The following is an 18519-nucleotide window of genomic DNA, read 5'->3' as shown; positions in this document are numbered from 1 at the left end:
GTACGAATCGGCTTACACCCGGCTCTCCTGCTGACTGGCTTTAGCACCAGGAGGAAATTATTGGTGCGCCCTTGGAGTTGCAGTTCTTCCTGTGAAGTGAGGATAGGAATGCTTGTGTCGGGGGCTGCAAGGCATCAGTTGAGGCCCTTGGTGCGGCCCTGGACGCAGAGACCCCCTTTTATGTTTTCATCAGCGACGTTGCCTTGTCCGCGCCAGCCAGTGCGTTGCTGGGTGCAGCAGGCTGCCACTCTCGGGGACTGTCCCTGCTTCGAAATAGAGGGCGATGACCAGTCAGCCATACTGATTTGCATGGCAGCAGCCCACCGGGATCAGCCTCCAGTGTGGTTAACTTCTTTCAGATTTATCCTGGCTGTCGGCTGCCTCCGTGAGGCCTCTGCTGGCATTCGGTTTTCCCAGAGCACCGAACAAATGGCCGTTGTGAGGGTTTCCTGGCACGGAGGCCTCCCTGCTCCTTGGTATGCTGGTGGCTTCTCGCTCACACACGAGTGCTTGTCTCCAGTCCAGCTCTGCTGGGTGGGCTGGTGGGCTGCAGGAGGCAGGTCTGCTTCCTGCCGGGGGCCCTTTCAAGATGGGGCTGTTTGGGGCAGGCAGGCGGGGCAGGAGGGATCGGCTCCTTTTTGGGTCAACATGCCCGTGTTTCAGCAATTCAGCAACGTGCACACTGTGGAGCTGAATGTCACCGGGTGTCCAGCTGCTGTGCCTTCACCAGGTCGCTTTGGCGATAGGGTGAGGTCCAGGGCAACCACAGAAGTTAAACGCACCAAGGGGGACATGAGTCGCTGTCACTGCTCTCAGAGCACTTGCAGTTTCTCCATTCAGAAAGGAGCATTTAGGAGACTGTTACGTTGGAGAGTACATTGCAGGAGCCGGTGCTCTACAGCCGCGGAGCCGTGACACAAAACCAAACGTTCCCTTTTGCAAGCGCTGGGCTGGCCTGTGAGGAAGCCAGCTTTTCCTTTCATTTGCGAAGGGTGTTAACGGGGAGAAGAAGAAAGACAGAAAAGAGGCAAATTCTACGTGCTCGGCACCATGCCCGGGGCATTTACAGACGTTATTTTGTGAAATCCTCAAACCAAGTCTGAGAGGCAGATATTGTCACCCCCATTTTGCTGATGAAAAACTGAGGCTCAAGGCAGTTGGGTGGTTGCCCAAGTGTTAAGGGCAAAGCCATATAATGATGATGCTGCAGTAGATGCCAGTGTCCTGCCCACATCCTTTGGTCCTTCTCCCTGCCTCTGATGTCCCCAACCCCAGCCTGCAAACAGTTCTCACCCAGTGACTGATGGGAGTTAATGTCTAAACACATCAGCGTCCTCACGGCCAGATGGGGTAACTGGTGGTCATGTGTTCTACACTGGACCCCTGAGCGCCCCGTGGGATTAAGTTCCTGTTGTGCACGATGGTCCCTTGCTGGACCACTCCTCCTCTGCTGGCTTCTTTCCTTCCATTTCTCACTTCCCCTCTCCTGCATCAGTGTTTCCCGGGGTCACTTCCCAAAGAAACTCTTTGTTCTCTAGTCTTGTCCTTGAAAACTGCCTCTGGAGGAACCCGAGCTCAGTCAGATACTACTGCTTGTAACAATATCAACCTAATACTTATTGCTGATATGTGCCGAGCAGTTCCTGTGTCCCAGGTGCTGGGATAAGCTGTGTAGGTGGATTTTCTCACTAACTGCTCCGTAAGGGACCTATGATGTAAATGTTCTTTGTAGGTAGCAAGGTATTCCCTACATGTGAGGGAACTGAGGTTCAGAGAGGCTGAGTACCTTGCCCGAGGTCACACAGCTAAAGCGTCGTACCCTTCACCCAGCCCGGAGTTTTCCTCTAGGTTTTCTGTCTCCAGGTCCAGTGCTGTTTCCCAGCCTGCTGCCTGTGTTGACACAAGTTGTCCTTGGCAACACTTGGATTATTATGGGGTGGGTTGTTTCACGGGGTGCTCATGCCCCTGGTGGTGCCTTGCTGCTATGACAACTCGGGCCCTGTAGGGGGATCTGGCTATGTGTTCTGGGGTCCTAAGTAGCTTTAATGGGAGCACAGACAGGATGGGGAGAGATAAACCGTCACCATAGAATTTATCCTGCTTTGAACCGGACTAACAGCCAGGTGTTCTTAGGTGGTAAACATGGTTTAAGGGCCTTCTCCAAAAGGATGGCTCCCAGATTTTTGAGTCTGGTGTCCGCCCCATTCAGCCTGGCCAGTTGAGTTCCTGAGTTTCTAGACCACACTTCCAGTTGCTCAGCCCGGATCACACACGTGTGTCTTCCTGCCTCCTCTCCTCTCTCACACCCAATGTCTGATCCATCCGTAGGTGTACTTCGCTGTCTTCCAGACACGACCAGAACCTCCCACTCCCACCACCTCCACGGCTCCCTCTCGGCCAAGCCACCCTCTTTCCCCTCTGGGACTAGTTTGAGAACTTCCTAGTGCATCTTCCTTCGTCTGCCTTTGTCTGGCTTGGGTCACCTCTCAAGATGGCAGCCCAAGTGGTTCATTTCAAATGAGAATTGGATCACGTCCTGCCTCTGCTCAGAGCCCTCTCTTGGCTCCGTCTCCCAGTGAAACCACGGAGTGAAGGACCCACATTGTCCACCACACTCCCTGGGTTCCCACCCCGGGTCCCCTGCTCTAACACATGGGCACACTCCTGCTCGGGGTCTTTGCTCTACTTGTTCCTTCCCCAGATACCCGCTTGGCGGATTCCTTCGCCTCCTTAGAGTCTTGAAGCACACTTAATAAGATGACCGTATAATTTACCATTTGGAGGGGGGAGAGAGCACAAAAGGTGACTAGTGGATATCAGCTGGGCTGCACCTGGAATAAGGCGGGGCTGACGGCCTTGGGCAGATGGGCGAGACCTCCCCTGAGTACCTCGTGTGATGCTACAGAGTGTCTGCCCCCTCCCTCCCACCCACAGTGGGGCTCCAGGTGAGCCAATAAGGGGGAGCAAGCAGGTCTCCCCTTGTTTCTTCTTTCCTCAACATGCTCCAGCTGTACAGTGTGCTTTATTGTATTTCTTGTTTATGGTGTGTTTTCATGTTCCGCTCCTAGTAAGGTGTAAACCCGAGAGGACTGGGATTTGTGATTTTATTTATCCTCACACAGGGTTGTATTTATTGATTTTAGAGAGAGAGGAAGGCAGAGAGAGAGAGAGAGAGAGAAACATTAATGTGTGAGAGAGACATCAGTTGGTTGCCTCCCTTATGCTTTCTGACCGGGGATCAAACCTGCAACCTAGGTATGTGCCCGGACCGGGAATCAAACCCACAACCTTTTGGTGTAGGGGTCAGCACTCCAACTAATTGAGCCACCCAGCCAGGGTGATTCATGACTCTTTACTGCTGTGTTTCAATGCCTTAGCCTGGTGCCTGGCATGTCGTAGGTGTTCAATAAATAGGTATTGCATGCATGACTAAAGGGGCCAGAGATTTCTGATAATTGATTCATCCCACCCAGCTCACCTGGTCTGCATGAATCCTGGCCAAGGAGCTGATATGTAGACGTATCCCTCTTTTAACCTCAAAAGCATCAGCAAAGAGCTCCCATTACCAGCCAGGCAGGGAAGCCAATGAAGCTGGAATCTCTTAATCATCTCAGATTCACCAGGCAGGTCGTAGCAGCTTTCTCCACTGAGGGATCAGGTGCTGATGAGAACCTGGCATTCTTGACGTTAAGCCTTCTTTCTCCACTCAAGTCGGCACTGGGTGTCGGCCAACCATGCGCTCCCTTTTTCCATTGTAAACCATGGTGGGAACGTGTAAGGTGGCTGCGTGGGGTCTCGGGACACATTTGGAACCGTGGAGCAGCACAGCCTGGGGATAAGACTGTTCTGCTTCACCTTTTTATGGCAAGAGGCCAGCAAGGCATCTCTCCCTGTCTCTTTGTCCCTCCCTCCTCTGCAGCCCTCTGTCTGTCTGTTCATCTCCCCACTGGTCTGTCATTTGAGCTCCTTGAGTTTAGAGCCCAGGATTTCAGTCCCGTTCTGTCATTAACTTCCCGAGAAATCATTTTCCCTTGTTTGGGTCTCAGGGCCCTCATTGCAGAGTGGGTGTTGCTAAGGACCCTCCGGGCCAGCAGCTCTTAATTCTTAGTGGCTCTTATGCGCCGGCTTCATGCTTGACCCAAATGGACCGTTCACTTGTCCCTGGCTCCAGAGCTGACTGGGAAATGAGACCTTTGTCCTCCCAGACACCAGACCCCTGCCTGGCGGCCTCTGTAGCTTTCTAAGCCCCAGTGATGTTCAGTGTCACTTGGCAATGGTGTGAATAGTGTGTCACGGGCCAGATGAGATGATGGCCAGGTTTGAAGGCGGTGGAGGAAAGTGCGGGAACGCTGGTAACTTGGGTTGTTTTTGTCACGAGAGCAGTTTGACAGGTGGCTCGGTCCTCTGCGCATACGTGGAAGTCCTTGCTGAGGGCCCAGGCTGCTAGTTTCCGAAGAGCAAGATACCGGTTTACATCACCGAAGGGGGAGTTTGGGGCAAATGCCTCTCTTGCGGGGCAGTGTGCACGGCTTTAACAGTGTGGCATTTCCTTCCCTCCAGCGCCCAAGGACATAGCAGGTAGATCTCTTCTCACCTGGAAGGGTCCTGCTGCCGTTCGTTCTCCTTCTCGGGGAGAGAGCGCCACCTCCAGGAGTTTCTCCACAAGCCACCTCATTCTGGAAAGCTGACTTGGCTTCCTCAGCTCTGTTGGGGGTAGGGTGGGTTAGGCGATCTGGGTCTTGACGTAGGAACAGGAGTTGGCCATTGTGCAGGGCAGGGGAATTAGAGGCCTGAACTAAGCCAAGATGCAGAGTGAGCATGGCTGGTTCAGGAGCCCTGTGCCCCTGGCAAGAGGATGTGAAGTGGATGTGGTGGGAGCAGACACTGGATACCCAGGCAGGGAGGGCCAGCTCACCCAGGGCCCCGCTATGGGGCAACACCAAGGAGCTAGGGGGTAATGGGAAGCCATCGACAGGTTCTAAGTAGGAGACTGACAGAGTTCAATTTACTTCTTAAACTAATTGCTCTCTTGGTTGGTAAAAGGATGAATTGAAAAGGGCAAGCCCAGAATCAGAGGTGTAAATGAGGAGAATCTAGAATAGCTCAGATTAAGGTTTGTACATTTCAGATAAAAGCAGTGGCCTGTGTGTGTAAGGCAGTTGGCAAGGGAATGGATGTGACCTTGCTTTATGAGGGTGCGGATGCTGAGGGAGAGGCCAGTCTAGGATACCTTCCTAGGATCCTCACCGTAGGACGCCGAGACGAAAGGCAGGAGCCCTTTCTGTGGATGCCTACTCAACATTACGTCTCCCTTTCCTGCCTCTAACTGCACCGGGAATTGTATTCTTTCCCTAGGAATTCATCTCACTTCCAACAACCCTGTCTCCACCCCCCACCTGTGAACTGGGCTTAGCCAATCAGAGTTGATCCTGCTTTCTTAGCCACGGTGATTGACTTAGGCCTGGGTTCTTGAACCAGTTTATAATGCTCATGCATTTCCTTGGGCATAGCACCTGGTGAATAAGTGGGCACGTGACCCTGACTCGGCCAATGAGGAGACCAAGGGGAAGCAGTCCCCCCTCTGCTTCTGGACGTAATGTCAGGGGGCCGATTCTCTCTGTGTGTCTTCAATGTGCCTTTGCTGCGGTGCTGCTTCTGTCGTTATATTTCTGATGCAGTCGACTCCTCTCTACGTTCCACGTGTGCTACTGGGTAAATGCCCCTTGTCTGAGGACAGTGCAGTATCTGGACGTAAAGAACTGTGAGCCTTCCCCTAAATTCTGTTGACCAGTACACAACAGCATAAGAAGGAAAAAGGGGGTCGATAAAACCTGGTTGAAGGGTAAAAATGGGGAATGATTTTTTTTAAAGTAAAAAAATCAGGGAAGTATTGAGGTAATACAGTCTCCATTTCAGGTTTTGGAATTGAATGCCAAGAGTAGAATGTTAAATGGGACATTTTCAGGGTTTGGGAGAAGTTTGATGTATTGTGTGGAATTAAGAGGCTGAGGAGAGCGCCATTTTTTTATATGCTCTCCCTGTCACTTGTGCAGATTTGATTGCAAATATGATTTTTGAGGTTACCAGGGTAATGGATTGTGTGGTCTCTTCTGGGAACGATCATTCACCTGAGTAACATCCTCTTAATTGACAGGCCCAGGGAAAGAGTAGGTGAAGGGAATAGAAGGCACCATGATTTATTCACTTAACGAAGATCTACTAGGTGCCTACCGTGTGCGGTAGACCTTGCTGCTCAGATCGGGGGGTGCAGGAGGGATGGTAGGGCATCGGAGGGGCCTTGCTTAGTTTGGCAGGGGACACAGAATGCAAAGGTGTGAGCTACACTTTGCTGGGATGGAGACCAGTTGCCTGAATCATCTCCCTCACTTGAGTGGGGTCAGTTCATATATATTTTTCTTTCTTATTTAGTTATATATTATTTGAAAGAAGTAAGACCAGCTCATTTAAGAAGACAAAACTACTAGAGGAAAGGGACAGAAACAGAAATGGTGTCTCCCTGTGATCCTACTATGCACAGATAGCCACTTTTTTAAAAAAAATTTGATTTTTTTTGGAGAGGGGAAGGGAGAAAGAGAGGAAGAAAAACATCACTGTGTGGTTGCTTCTCATGCGCCCCCTACTGGAGACCTCACCCATAACCCAGGCATGTGTCCTGACTGGGAATTGAACCCGCCACCCTTTGATTCGCAGGCTGGCCCTCAACCACTGAGCCACACCGGCCCGTGGAGTCGGCCACTTTGACATTCTGTTAAATTTCCTTTCAGTCTCTTTTTATCTTTGGCTTACCCTTACAATGTAAACTTAGTCTTTGAGCCGGTGGTAAACTTGAACATGACAGCAGCTTTTCCTGAGTGATTTCCGTATTAGATGAAGCCATTGTTTCCACAACGGGCAGTGAATCTGGGATGAAATGTTTCAGGCTTCATCCTGATGTCACTGTACAAAGAAGGGTCAGATCCTTCATGCAGTCGCCGGGTCCATGAGCCAAGCTTGATGAGGTCATTCTTCTCCTGCCTCTTCGGGTCAGCCGGAGTGCTGCCTCTTAGTCTCGCTAGTCTTCTGGTTCTTGATACATCCATGGATTGAATGGAGTGTGCACAGTTGACCCTCGAACAAAGCAGGAATTGGGGGTGCTGACCCCCCCATGCAGTCAAAAATCCATGCATAACTTCTAACTCCGCCAACATGTAACTACTAAGAGTGTACTGTTGACCAGAAGCCCTACCAATAACACAAACAGTCAATTAACACAAAGTTTGTATGCTGTATGCATTATATACAATATTATGATAAAGCGAGCTAGAGAGAAGAAAATGTGACTAAGGAAAACACATCTACAGTATTTATTGAAAAAAAAAAAAACTATGTGTGGACCCACGCAGTTCAAACCTGTGTTGTTCAGCGGTCAGCCGTGTTGAATTAATTAGAAGAGCAGCGGCTTGGGCTGCAGTTTGTTGATTCCTCTCTGGAGCCGGAGTTCCCAGACTCAATTCACAGCTCTCACAGTTACCACAACTCTGAGGCTCAGTTTCACATCGCCAGAGCTTGCTTTCTTGCATTGCTTCTTAGCTCTCCTTGTTAGAAGCTTTCTGTTCCCATGTCAGGGAGGCTCCGGGGTCTTTTACCCCCTTGGGGTGCTGAGATTAGAGGCATACTCTTGAGTGTTCAGGTGGAGAATCTTCAGGCCTTCCTCCCACCTGAGTTTCAACGTGGAGGCAGACCACGCCTGCCTTCATCTCTAGGATGGGAGAACACTCCATGGCAATAATTTTCTTCTCTCCCTGGGGCTGAGTGAGCTTCAGGTGTTTGAAGACCCTGGAGGGTTGTGACAGCAGCTGTGACGATGGCTTCTGGGAAGGGCAGTACTGACCCCACTTTTGTGTTATCTGGAGAGTCTCCAAGTTTTTTTTTTTTTCCTCGGGGGTGCCTTAATTTATGCAAGTGCTGAGCACAGTGGAGGGCAGCCCTGTGGGTGGGGTGAGGCCAGCGGGAGGGCAGCACTCCCTGGCGCCAGCGAGCTGGAGCCGTGAGGCATCTTGGGGTCAGTCTTGCCCGTGCTCCTCATTTTCAAGAGAATGTCTAAATTCAGCTTCTTGTGGGAATCTAATTTTAAATGTTGGCTGTGTTTTAAACAAGATATTTTATTGTGTGGATCCAGCGGAACCTAAATGTGGGTTACTCGTTGGGTCAGGATTATCTAGAGATTTCTTTCTGACCTTTACGGTTGAGAATTCTGTGTCCTGCCCCTCCCCTCCCCCCCCCCTGCAAATCCACAGGGGTTAACCCATTCCTCTCACAATTCTCCCCCTATGTTGAGCGAATCCACTTTGTTGTCAGTTTACTTTTGAAAATATGCGACCAAGAGAACCCAGTGTTAATAGACGCTGTGCAGTGATGTTGCAAATGAAAAGACAACAGCCATAAAGGAGGGTTGTGATTTACATTGTTGCAGCAAGAACTACATGTGGCTCAATGTATGTGCACTGCCCGAGGGAGACTGTGGGAAGGGCTTGTCTCCGTCAACTCTCCCTACTGCACCGAGAGCCAGCTGGGGTGACTTCCGCCTTGCTGAAGCTCTGTGAGGTTTGACCACTTGCTCAAGGATGTTGAGCTTGTCCCACTCACTTTGTTGTCCATGTCTTGACCTCCAGAATGGGCTGGGCTTCAGCAGTTCACAGAGATGTTATTTCCCTTTACTCTGGCCATCACCAATACCTCCCTGGACCATGCCCTGCACACAGTAGGGCTTCTACACTTGCTTTTCTTGATAATGATGATGTTTGGTTGGCTTTTTTCTAATGGGGAGAGTTAGCCTAGTCGAAGCAGTTTTTCTAGGCATGTAATGAACCTTTGCAAACCTGAATTTTCACGACAAAGTTTATTTTGTTAAAACAAAAGAAAGGCAAATACTCACTAATTTTTACTTTATTAAAATGTAATGCTACAGAGGCATATTTTTAGAAAAGATAAATCATTTCCTCCACAAGGGGATCTTGGGGAGAAAGAAATGTAACACATTTAAGAATTATATACTAGTCTATGCACAAATCAAATACTTACTATTAGTAATTACATTGGTAATATATGTAATTACATGAGAAAACAATTAAAGCCAACTGCATTCCAGGCGAACATGAATCAAGGTTTTTTTCCTTTTCCCGTTACATTGCACCGTTAATTTGTCTTGCAGAGGTAAAAAAACAATGCAGACATTAAAAAAAGAAAATCCCTGACCTACCTCAGGCTCTTTAAAGATTTAGTGAGCAGACAGTCCTGATGTTTTGCAATCTCAGAGGTGACAGTGAAACCCATCCACTTCTTCACTTTTGCTGCCTTATTTTTTGGGGCCCATAAATAGGTAGCAGACAGTACCTTTCTGAGGCATGTTAACTGTATACCACTGCTGCACCTGAGCCTCCGGTGGTTCAGCTCTGGGTAATTTCTTCCAGAAAGAAACTAACCCACACATTCTTTATTCCTCCTGCAAAAAAAAAAAAAAAAAAAAAAGCTGGGCTGGTTGTGATCCATTGGCTGGAAACGTACATTCTTTTAAGAAACTCAAGGGTTATAGGGAACATAATTGAAGCCTCTGATCTCAGTAAAGGACGGGTGCATCAGACGAGGGTAAAGTGCCCGCCGTGCGTGTCAGTTGCCGTGCTGGGTGTTGGGCTTCTGGAGCTGAAGTACGTAGCTCCTGGTGCGTGTGGGTACAGCCTGGTCTGGTGGGTGAAAGGCACACAGACAAATCTGACGTGGTATGGACCATGCTGAGAGCCATGTGACAAGAACCAGGGGGCTCTGGAGAAGTGGGGTTCAGAAGGTTGATGGGGATGACAGGAAGTGATAGAAATTACTGGGATGTGTGACTCTTGCCCCAGGGGTGGGGTGGAGGGTTGGTGAGAATGCACCCCGGGGGGGGGGCGGTGGTGACCCACGTGCCAGGGCAGGGAGGTGGGGACGGCTAAGGAGCCATCATCCGAGAACTTCCAGTTCTGTACAGGTGAGCAGGGAGGACTGGCTGTGAGGGCGTGGCAGGGGGTGGGGGTGACCAGGAGGCAGACCACGCCTCCCAGCCTGGGCGTGTGCTGATGTCAATGCTCTGCTTTTAGGTCGAATTTGTGGACTTCAGCCAGGTCGTTGCTGCAGCAGCTACCACAGATGGAGCCCTGGCTTTGCTCGAGCAGATCCTCTGTGGATTTAAACTCTTGTTGTGTGTGCTTATTGCCAAGGGTGAGTGCTGAGTTCTGGCATTGGCTTTGACCAGATTCTCTCTCTCTCTCCCTTTCTTTTTTAGAGAGAGGAAGGGAGGGAGAAAGAGAGGGAGAGAAATAATGATGTGAGAGAGAAACACTGATCAGTTGCCTCTCATACACACCCCAACTGGGAGCTGAACCTGCACCCTGGGCATGTGCCCGGGCTGGGAATCAAACCAGCAACCTTTTGCGGGATGATGCACGACCACCTGAGCCACACCGGTCAGGGCCAGATGCTCCTTTCGTCTGCGGGCCCCTCGGAGGTCTGTCCACAACCAGAGCTAGAGGGCTGCCGCAGTTCTGCGAGGAGCGTTCTGCAGCCAGCTGGCAGCTTCGGGCTCTGCGGGCACACGTGGGGCAGGGAGACGTAGGGAGACACAGAGAAACACAATGCCAGCTCGCTCCGCTCCCCCCTCCTCCCGTCGCCTTCCACTTTTCATCAAATTCTCCTATATAGACTTAAAATGTTAGCAAACAAGAGACCGTGGGCTGCAGTATTGAATCCTTCCTCTGTTGGACAGACTATAAACATCACTTAATTCCTTCATGTGTTCGGCAAACACTGCTGGGAGCCGAGTGCTGTGCAGAGGCTCCATCTCTGCTGTTAAGGGGTCCCTGGTCTCGTGGGGACAGTGGAATAATTGCTGAGGGATTTCTGTCTGAGGGATGATGATGATGATGATGATGACGATGAGGACGACGATGTCATGGCTGGCATTTATCCAGTTTCTGTTTTGCAACAAGGTCTATCTCCATGCCCCTTCTGGGAGGGGGTGCACTTGTTTCTCGCCTTGATGGTGAGGGAATGGAGGCATTGGACTTTTCTGGTAAGTGGAGGAGACAGAATCGAGGCCCAGAGTAGTTATTAAGCTCCTAGCTGGTGGGCACCGAGGGCGTGGGGTCAGTTTCACCTGGGGGCTGCAGGAAAGGTTTCCCAGGGCTGGAGCTCCTTCGGTGGGCTCAGGAGGCGGTGACCTGGGGCAGAGTGTGCTTAGCTTCAGTAAAACTGGGTGGGACGAGAGTTTGCAGTGGGAGGTGACAGGGAGTGTGATCGGAGTCCAGGAGGTCCTGCCTGGTTGCTCCAGGAGGGCCCTGGGCGCTGGCCAAGGGTGCTGTGCCCTCCTGTTAGGGGACCTTGAATGACCTGTGGACACGGTCTGTTCCTGCTCACCACTGAGCACATCTCCGGGACGTGCCTAGAATCAACAGGGTGGGTTGGGGGGGTGCTAATGGAAGCACATATAACTTGACAGCCCCCTGGAAGGGAAAGAATACAATATTTAAATACAAAATCAGGTGCAAAGCCTTGAGAGGGACGTGTGCAAGCAAGGGGCCTTAACATGCCAGCTCGGTTAGCATCCTGCTAAATCCAGCCTGGGCCTGTGTTTTTTATGGACGTCACGCTAATTCCCGCCTCAGTCCAGGAAATCTGTGCTTCATGGTTTGTTTTGTCTTTTGGGTGGGCCATAGAGCCAAGGTGTCTTCATTTTGATATCCCCCCCACCCCCACTCCAAGCCTGGAGGGTGGCCTCACCACAATCTCCTTCCAAGCAGTGTCCCGGGACGGGCTAACCGGTTATTCTGGACTCAGGGTCGTCTTCCGCATGCCCTCCTGGCCTCCTCCTGCCTGTATTGTTTTTGCCGCAGCGGGCCCAGTGACGGTTGGTAGTCAGAACATAATTCGCAGAGTGTTAGTGCCTTGCTAAATTTCAGTTTGTGTGTCCTTCCTCAAATATTTGGCTTAGCTGGGGCTGGTTGGCATATTGTGTTAGCTCAAAGTGATTTATTGTCTCAGTGTCATGCATTCAATACAGAGAGGTAATATTTAGTGTGTCAGCAGGGATCATGTTGTAATCTCAAGAAAAATATGGAACTGGGTAGCGGGAAAAAAAATCCAGGGAGAAGAACCAGGCAGTTATTAAAATAGACTTTTCTAATATATGTTCTTCTGCTGAGAGTTACATCCACAACTTCATTTCTCATCAAAAAGTCTCAAAGAGCCAATTTTCAGAAGTTCTTATCCCTCCTTGCAGCTGAATATTTGGGGGTATTTTAAAGTGATATCATAAAATAGATCGAAAATGAAGTCCTATAAATGATCTTTAATCAACAAGCTCTGTTGCTTTTTGGAACAGAAAACAGGGAACAAAAGACTATGATTTTAATTCAAGGAAAGAGAGCTATTTATTTTAAGTATTTCTACAGAATGGCGAAAGTAATTTATTCAGTTATAATTAGTCACATTGTAACACGGGCGACTGGGAAGAGAGAGGCTCTCGCCTCTGCTGGAGAAGGCTGTTCTGTACCAGCCTCTGCTGTCGGGCCGCCAGGCCTGGTGCCAGAAATTAATCCGAGGACCCCGGTAGAATCAGAGAAAAACGGAAGCTGAAACTGCTCATGTGCCCCCTTTTCATCCTGAAAATGGGTTTTCCTTCCCTCTGTCTTGATAAGAAACTCCTGGAGCAAGTATTTGGATTGGGAAATTGCTTGGGTATGAGATGGAGGAGACCTGGTGTAAGAGCAGGTTAGTGGAAAAAAATTCTCGAGGTGAAAAAAATCTCAAGGGAGAATTATATTGGGCATGTATAGTGAACTGTGGCGACTTAAGGAAAACTACGGAATTTGGGGCTGCATTAACAGGAGAAGGGGAAAAGGACCATTTGAAGGTGACCAATAGGTGGGAGTCCTGCTTTCCTTCAACAGGTGTTTGTAGAGGGCTTCCTATGGGCCAGGGCCGAGGAGACATTGGTGAGCAACATGTGTTTCCTTGGACGTCAGAGACTTTGGAAGGAGGAAGGTAAATGGAAAGTTAATTACAAAACAGCAGGAGAATGTCCAGCATTGCCTATAGAAGCTGGGAATGAGACAGGCACGAGGCAGAGCAAACAGCCTTGGCATTGGCCCGGAGGTCAGCCAGCGCGGCCCTTTGGGGGAACAAAATATTCAGGGCGGCTGGAGCAGAGAGGCGGGGGGTGCTGTAGCGTGAGAGGTGAGACCACGGGGTGAGCAGGCAAGTCCTGCGGAGAAATGCAGATCATGGGGGTGAGTGGTGACTGTTTCCCCTGGGCGGTGGGAGCCACTGAAGAGCTTTAAGCCGCGATGTGACGGACGTTCACTTTTATGCCAGTAAAATGGGGGGGAGCAGGCAAGACGGCGGAAGGGAGATGACTTAGGGAACATCTTTGAGAAACATAGTGATGACCTTGTCTGGAGTCATGGCAGCGGGGAGGGAGGGGGTTAGGGACATGAACTTGAGAAGCAGTTAGCAGGAAAGCTCAACAGACAGATGATGATCCAGCTGTTTCAGGACAGAGAGTTGGTTAGATGCCTGGTCGGGGCCTGGATAGGATCCGTCCTGCGGTGCAGAGTGTTTGGGTGTGTAGCGAAAAGGCCACAACTTCCGATCTGTGCGCATTCAGAGTGTGAGTGCCCGTGGGCCGTGGCAGTGGGGGCGTCTGGGAAGCAGCTGAATGTGGGAGTGTGGCGTTGGGAGGGAGGCTAGAATTCCGGCTCTCAGAGTCGTGGGCACGCAGATGGCCGTTGGATCTGGGGAGCGGTGGACACCTACACAGTGGGAAAACCGAGGGTGGCCACGCTGCAACACGGCTGCACTGGAGACGTGGTACCCGCTCCTGGATCCTTGCTCTGTGCAGCTGTGGGTGGCAGAGCCAGACCCCGAAATTCCAGCAGGCAGATGCTCACTTGCCAGTGGGTTGGACTTTCACGTGATTACAAATGCCCGGAAATGTGTGGGTTTCTGGCACCTCCTGCTGCCAGAGCTTCCTGCAGACAGAGCCTCACAACCACTTGCCCGCAATTCTGCAGAAGGCCTCATGAATTAGGTGCGAGTGTTGTCTGAGAGACTTCTAGGTGCCACTGTGGACCGATTGCTCCAGACAGTCAGATTGCCATTTGGGACAGAGGCACCTACGTCCAGACCCTTACATTCCATCTGCTGCCCCTCTGCCTCCTCTTGTGACCACGTCCTTCTCCAGCGTGGATTCCACCATCATCACGTCTGCCATTCTCCTTTCTGGAACCCCAGTTCCCTTCCCCTTTGTGTCTACATCATGCCCAATGCCTGGACAAATTCAGCTCTTTTTCTCTTGTTTGTATCGGGGCTGGGTGCTGCTGGCCTCTAGAAATACTTGCCCAACCTCCCCCAGCCCTACGGGTGGCTCTCTGACATTCCCTGTGCCTGGCAGCCTTTCTCAGTCTCCTCTGCAGCCTGCCACGTCTCTCCCCGCCTCTCCCCATGCCTGAAGGACTTCCCCTGTGCATCTTTTCCCTTTGCTGATTTACTTTGTATCCTCTCACTGTAAAAAATCCCAGCTGGGAGTATGCTGAGAACTCTGAGTCCTTGGCCAAACCATTGACAGTCAGGGGTTGTCTTGCGGTCTCCTGAGACACCTTCCCATGTGTATCTGCTCAGCCAGTCCTTGGGAGCAAATGAAAAAACGGACAACCAGGCAAAGCCATGCCTCTTCCTTGATCCAACTGAGGTCTTCCCCCAGCCACTGCCCAGCAGCCTTCAATGTTATGGACCAGTCACTTCTCTCCCTCTGGCTTCTGTGGCACTGAGGACTCCGGCAGCTCTTTTCCAGCCTCTTCCATGGCTTGTTCTCTCCGCTGATTGGGGTTCTGTCTTAGTTAACTTCTCCCTCAGGTTTGAACATGCGGTGCTTCTGGGTGGGCTGAGTGCCCAGCCCCTGCTTGGAGGCAGACCAGACTCTGGGGAGAGGAGCCTCCACAAAGCGTCCCAAGGAGTCTGGGCCAGGTGTCACCCCTCAGCTGACAGCTGTCACCCTGTGTGACCTTATCCATACCCAATTCATTTATGTGACAGGCCCCCTGCCCTCCTTCCCCGGCCCTATCTGCACTTCCAGTCGTAACAACTCTTGAGATTTGGACCCAAACCAGAACAGGTCCTGCCCACTTTTCTCCAGCCTGGTCATTGCCGCCTTTGACCAGGTTGGCATCTCTCTGGCCGCCCCGCCCCGCCCCTTGGCACCCCGTGCTCCCCCAGTGGCCTTTCCACATCAGTGAAGGCACGTCACCCCCCGTTCAAAACTCGGTGAGTGTCCCCTCGGTGCTCCGACGCTGCGCCTGGCGTTTGGTGCGCACGTGGCCTGTTTTCGTCAAATGAGTGAGTGGGTGCATGAATGTGTAAGTGCCAGACTTTATTCAAGAGCCGAAGTAGCAACCCCATGAGCCCTTTAGGCAGATAAAGAGCCAGAGCTGAGATTTAGAGCCAGTGAGCTGTTGAATTTATATGTTTTAAAAAAAAATTTTATTGTAGTTTTCCCATTATTGTTTATCTTCCTTATACCCTCTCCTGCCTCTACCCACCCTCCTCCCACACGCCCCCCACCGTGGTCCACGTCCATGCGTCCTTTCCATTTTTGCCCAGTCCCTTCACACTCTGTCCCCCTTGCCCTCCCGAGCTGTCAGCCTGCTCTCCATCTCTAAGTCTGTTTCTATTTGCTGTTAGTTCAGTTCACTCATTAGATTCCATGTACGAATGCAGTCGTGTGGCTTATTTCACTTAGCATAGTGTTCTCCAGGTCTGTCCATGCTGTTGCCAAGGGTAAACCGCTTCTCCTTTTTTACAGCTGGGGGAGTATTCCATAGCAGAAATGGACCACAGTTGTTTTATCCACCCATCTACTGACGGGCGCTTGGGCTGCTCCGTTTGCGGAAGACTGGGAAGTTGAAAGGAAATGGGCCTGCTTGCCTTTGTCTGGGAGCCTTAGGAAGAGCCAGTGCAGAGCATGGTTGAGGGGGGAGGGGGCTTCCGATTCCACTGGAACCCTTTGGTGCTCCGCAAAACTCCCTCTTTATTGGGAGAGGAGGAGTAACTGCTAAGACGGGATCTCCCAGAAGGTGCAGTGATGCCCCTTGGTTTGAATCCAGGTCTGCCACGTGCTTCCTGGACAAGTCCTCTGTGCCTCAGTTTACTTATTTGTAAAGCAGAGCTCATGATGCCTCTCTCTAGTGGTACTTGTGGGCGTCACTGAGAAAAGGTGTGTGAAGCTGATGTGGATGACCATTCATAAAAGCCAGGTGCGATCTCTTGTTGGCGCGGTGGAGGTAGCAACAGCAGCATCAGCCGTTGTGGCTGGACCTTCAGGCGCATCAATGTTGCTTCCCCAGCCCCTCACGTGGAACCTGGCGCACACAGTGGGCACTCAGCGAAGGTCACTGAACGGATATTTGTGGTCTGAGTGCTAATTATTTATTCTAGGTGGGCTGATTGGCAGTGTCTGCCATGTGGTTGATATTTACCAAATCATAGCTACCCTTCTTGTCATTTATCTGGAAATACAAAAAGGAGTTGTGACGAAAGGTTTATTCCCCTTTGCAGAGAGCAAGTGGCACGATCCGTTCAGGGTGTTAGTGGGACCACAGGTATTTTCATGCCTTTCTTGGTGCAGGGCTATCTTCCTGGCTGGGATTCACCCGGGGACTTCATTTCCTTTGGGTGGAGATAAGGGCTGAGACCTGGCCCTGACCACAGAGGGCGTCGAGAACACACAGTTCTGCCATCTTCAAAATTTCACGTCCTGACTGGGGTGTGGCCCTGCGCCCACACTGGTTCCGCTTCCCTGAGTGCAGGTCATAGCCTTGGTCCTCCTCTGCACACTCTGCTCACAGTTATAATTTTTATTTGCGTAATCACATTCTTTTTGAGCTTTGAGCTTGATTCACTGTTTCAGGTTTTTCTCCACGAGACACTGGGTGCTTCTGGTCCCTGGGCCCGGGCACAATGTTGTGTCATTGGAATCATCCCAGCAATTCTTCCTTACAGTGCTTCTGCCATCCCTCCTGGCGAGGAGGGAAGGGATGGTGTGTGGGATTGAAATAACTTGCTCTGGGAGCTGCAGTGAAGCTTGAGTTTTCTGTAGCCCAGGTCAAGGGCTCGCTTTCTTGGACTGCAGTTGCCTTGATGAAGGCCCTTCAGAGGCCCGCCCCATCTGGATTGCGGGGACCTGGATGCTACCTTGTAGGACGACTTGAGTGGTTCTGTGGACACCTAATTGTTGGAATTGGAGGTCGCTCCAGTGGTTGCTTTATGTGAATTTTTGTTTCAAGAAGCTATTCTAGCAATAGAGTCAATGGTCGAAAGCAGCTCTGCATTGCAAAGCCTCATCCAAATCGTCATTTCAGTTTGATGAGTTTATCAACCATTGATGTGGTCCACTGTAAAAAAATAAGGCCGCCAATTCTCACTCTTACCTGCATGGGTGCCCTTGAAGAGGTGGAGTCTATTTCTCCACCCTTTGAATCTGGGCTTGGCCATGTGACTTGTTTTGGCCAATGGGAGAATGGTAAATGGGACATAGGCCGAGAGTTGAAAAGTACTTGGGCACTGGGGTGTGCCCTTGTCGGCTCCTGGGAGCCCTGCTTCTGCCCCTGTCTATGTGACGGAGCCCACGCTGGCCTGATGGTTGGTGACACACACACATGACCCAGTTGCCCCCATCACCCCAGCTGATAACCAGCTAATTTTAAAAGTGTAGCCCTGAAGCCGAGCAGCAGCTGATCACAGCTGCACGATCCAGCGCAGCCCGAATCAGCAGCACTGCCCAGCTGTGCCCAGATCAGATCACTCACCCACAGAATCATGAGGTAAGTAAATAGTGGTTTTTTGAAGCCACTAAATTTTGGGGGTAGTTTGTTACACAGGAAAAGCGAACTTACAGAGTTGCATTTAATGGTCAGTGATTTTTTTTTTATTAGCCAAAGGATTTAAGAAAAAAAAGACAAATGGAATTGTTGCAGGATTTATTAAAAGCTAATTCTTTATCGGGGGCTGTGAAATATCACCCGGCTTATCAGCCTGGCATTTGTACTAGAACTTTTCAGAATGCCTGTGGCTTATGAGTATGGATTTCTAAGTTCAAAGAGAGTCTTTGGCCTGAGTGGGAGTCAGAATATGAGGGCTCACCAGCCACCAGGATTAGCTGTGCCTGAGAATTCATGATCCAAGAAGGAAGAAATTTAACCAGAAATGGCATCCTGTTCACCGCTCCAGCAGTTGGGAGTAATTGACTGAAAACTATAAACTGCTTGGATTCAGCATCGTGAAAGATGATTCCACACTCCATGTCTCTGACAGGGTGTTAAGCCTCAAAAAAGTAAACTGGATTAAGAAGGCCCAGTGAATATGAAATGTGGAGTGGGGGCATTCGTAACCAAAAGTGTGCATGGAATTGAGGAACAACAGACTCCAAGTAAAGCAGAT

The 18519-nt window shown here is 50.6% G+C and overlaps 1 protein-coding gene across 10 annotated transcripts in view; it reads left to right on the top strand.

Moving 5' to 3' along the window:
* The window catches only part of PTPRT (protein tyrosine phosphatase receptor type T), a 925330-nt gene that overhangs the window by 24747 nt on the left and 882064 nt on the right, over positions 1–18519 (top strand). The window lies entirely within an intron of this gene.

This window comes from Artibeus jamaicensis, unplaced genomic scaffold (assembly GCF_021234435.1).
Source record: "Artibeus jamaicensis isolate MK-2021 breed Jamaican fruit bat unplaced genomic scaffold, CSHL_Jam_final contig_685, whole genome shotgun sequence".
Classification (NCBI taxonomy): Eukaryota; Metazoa; Chordata; class Mammalia; order Chiroptera; family Phyllostomidae; genus Artibeus; species Artibeus jamaicensis.
This window is presented reverse-complemented; position numbering and strand designations above follow the sequence as displayed.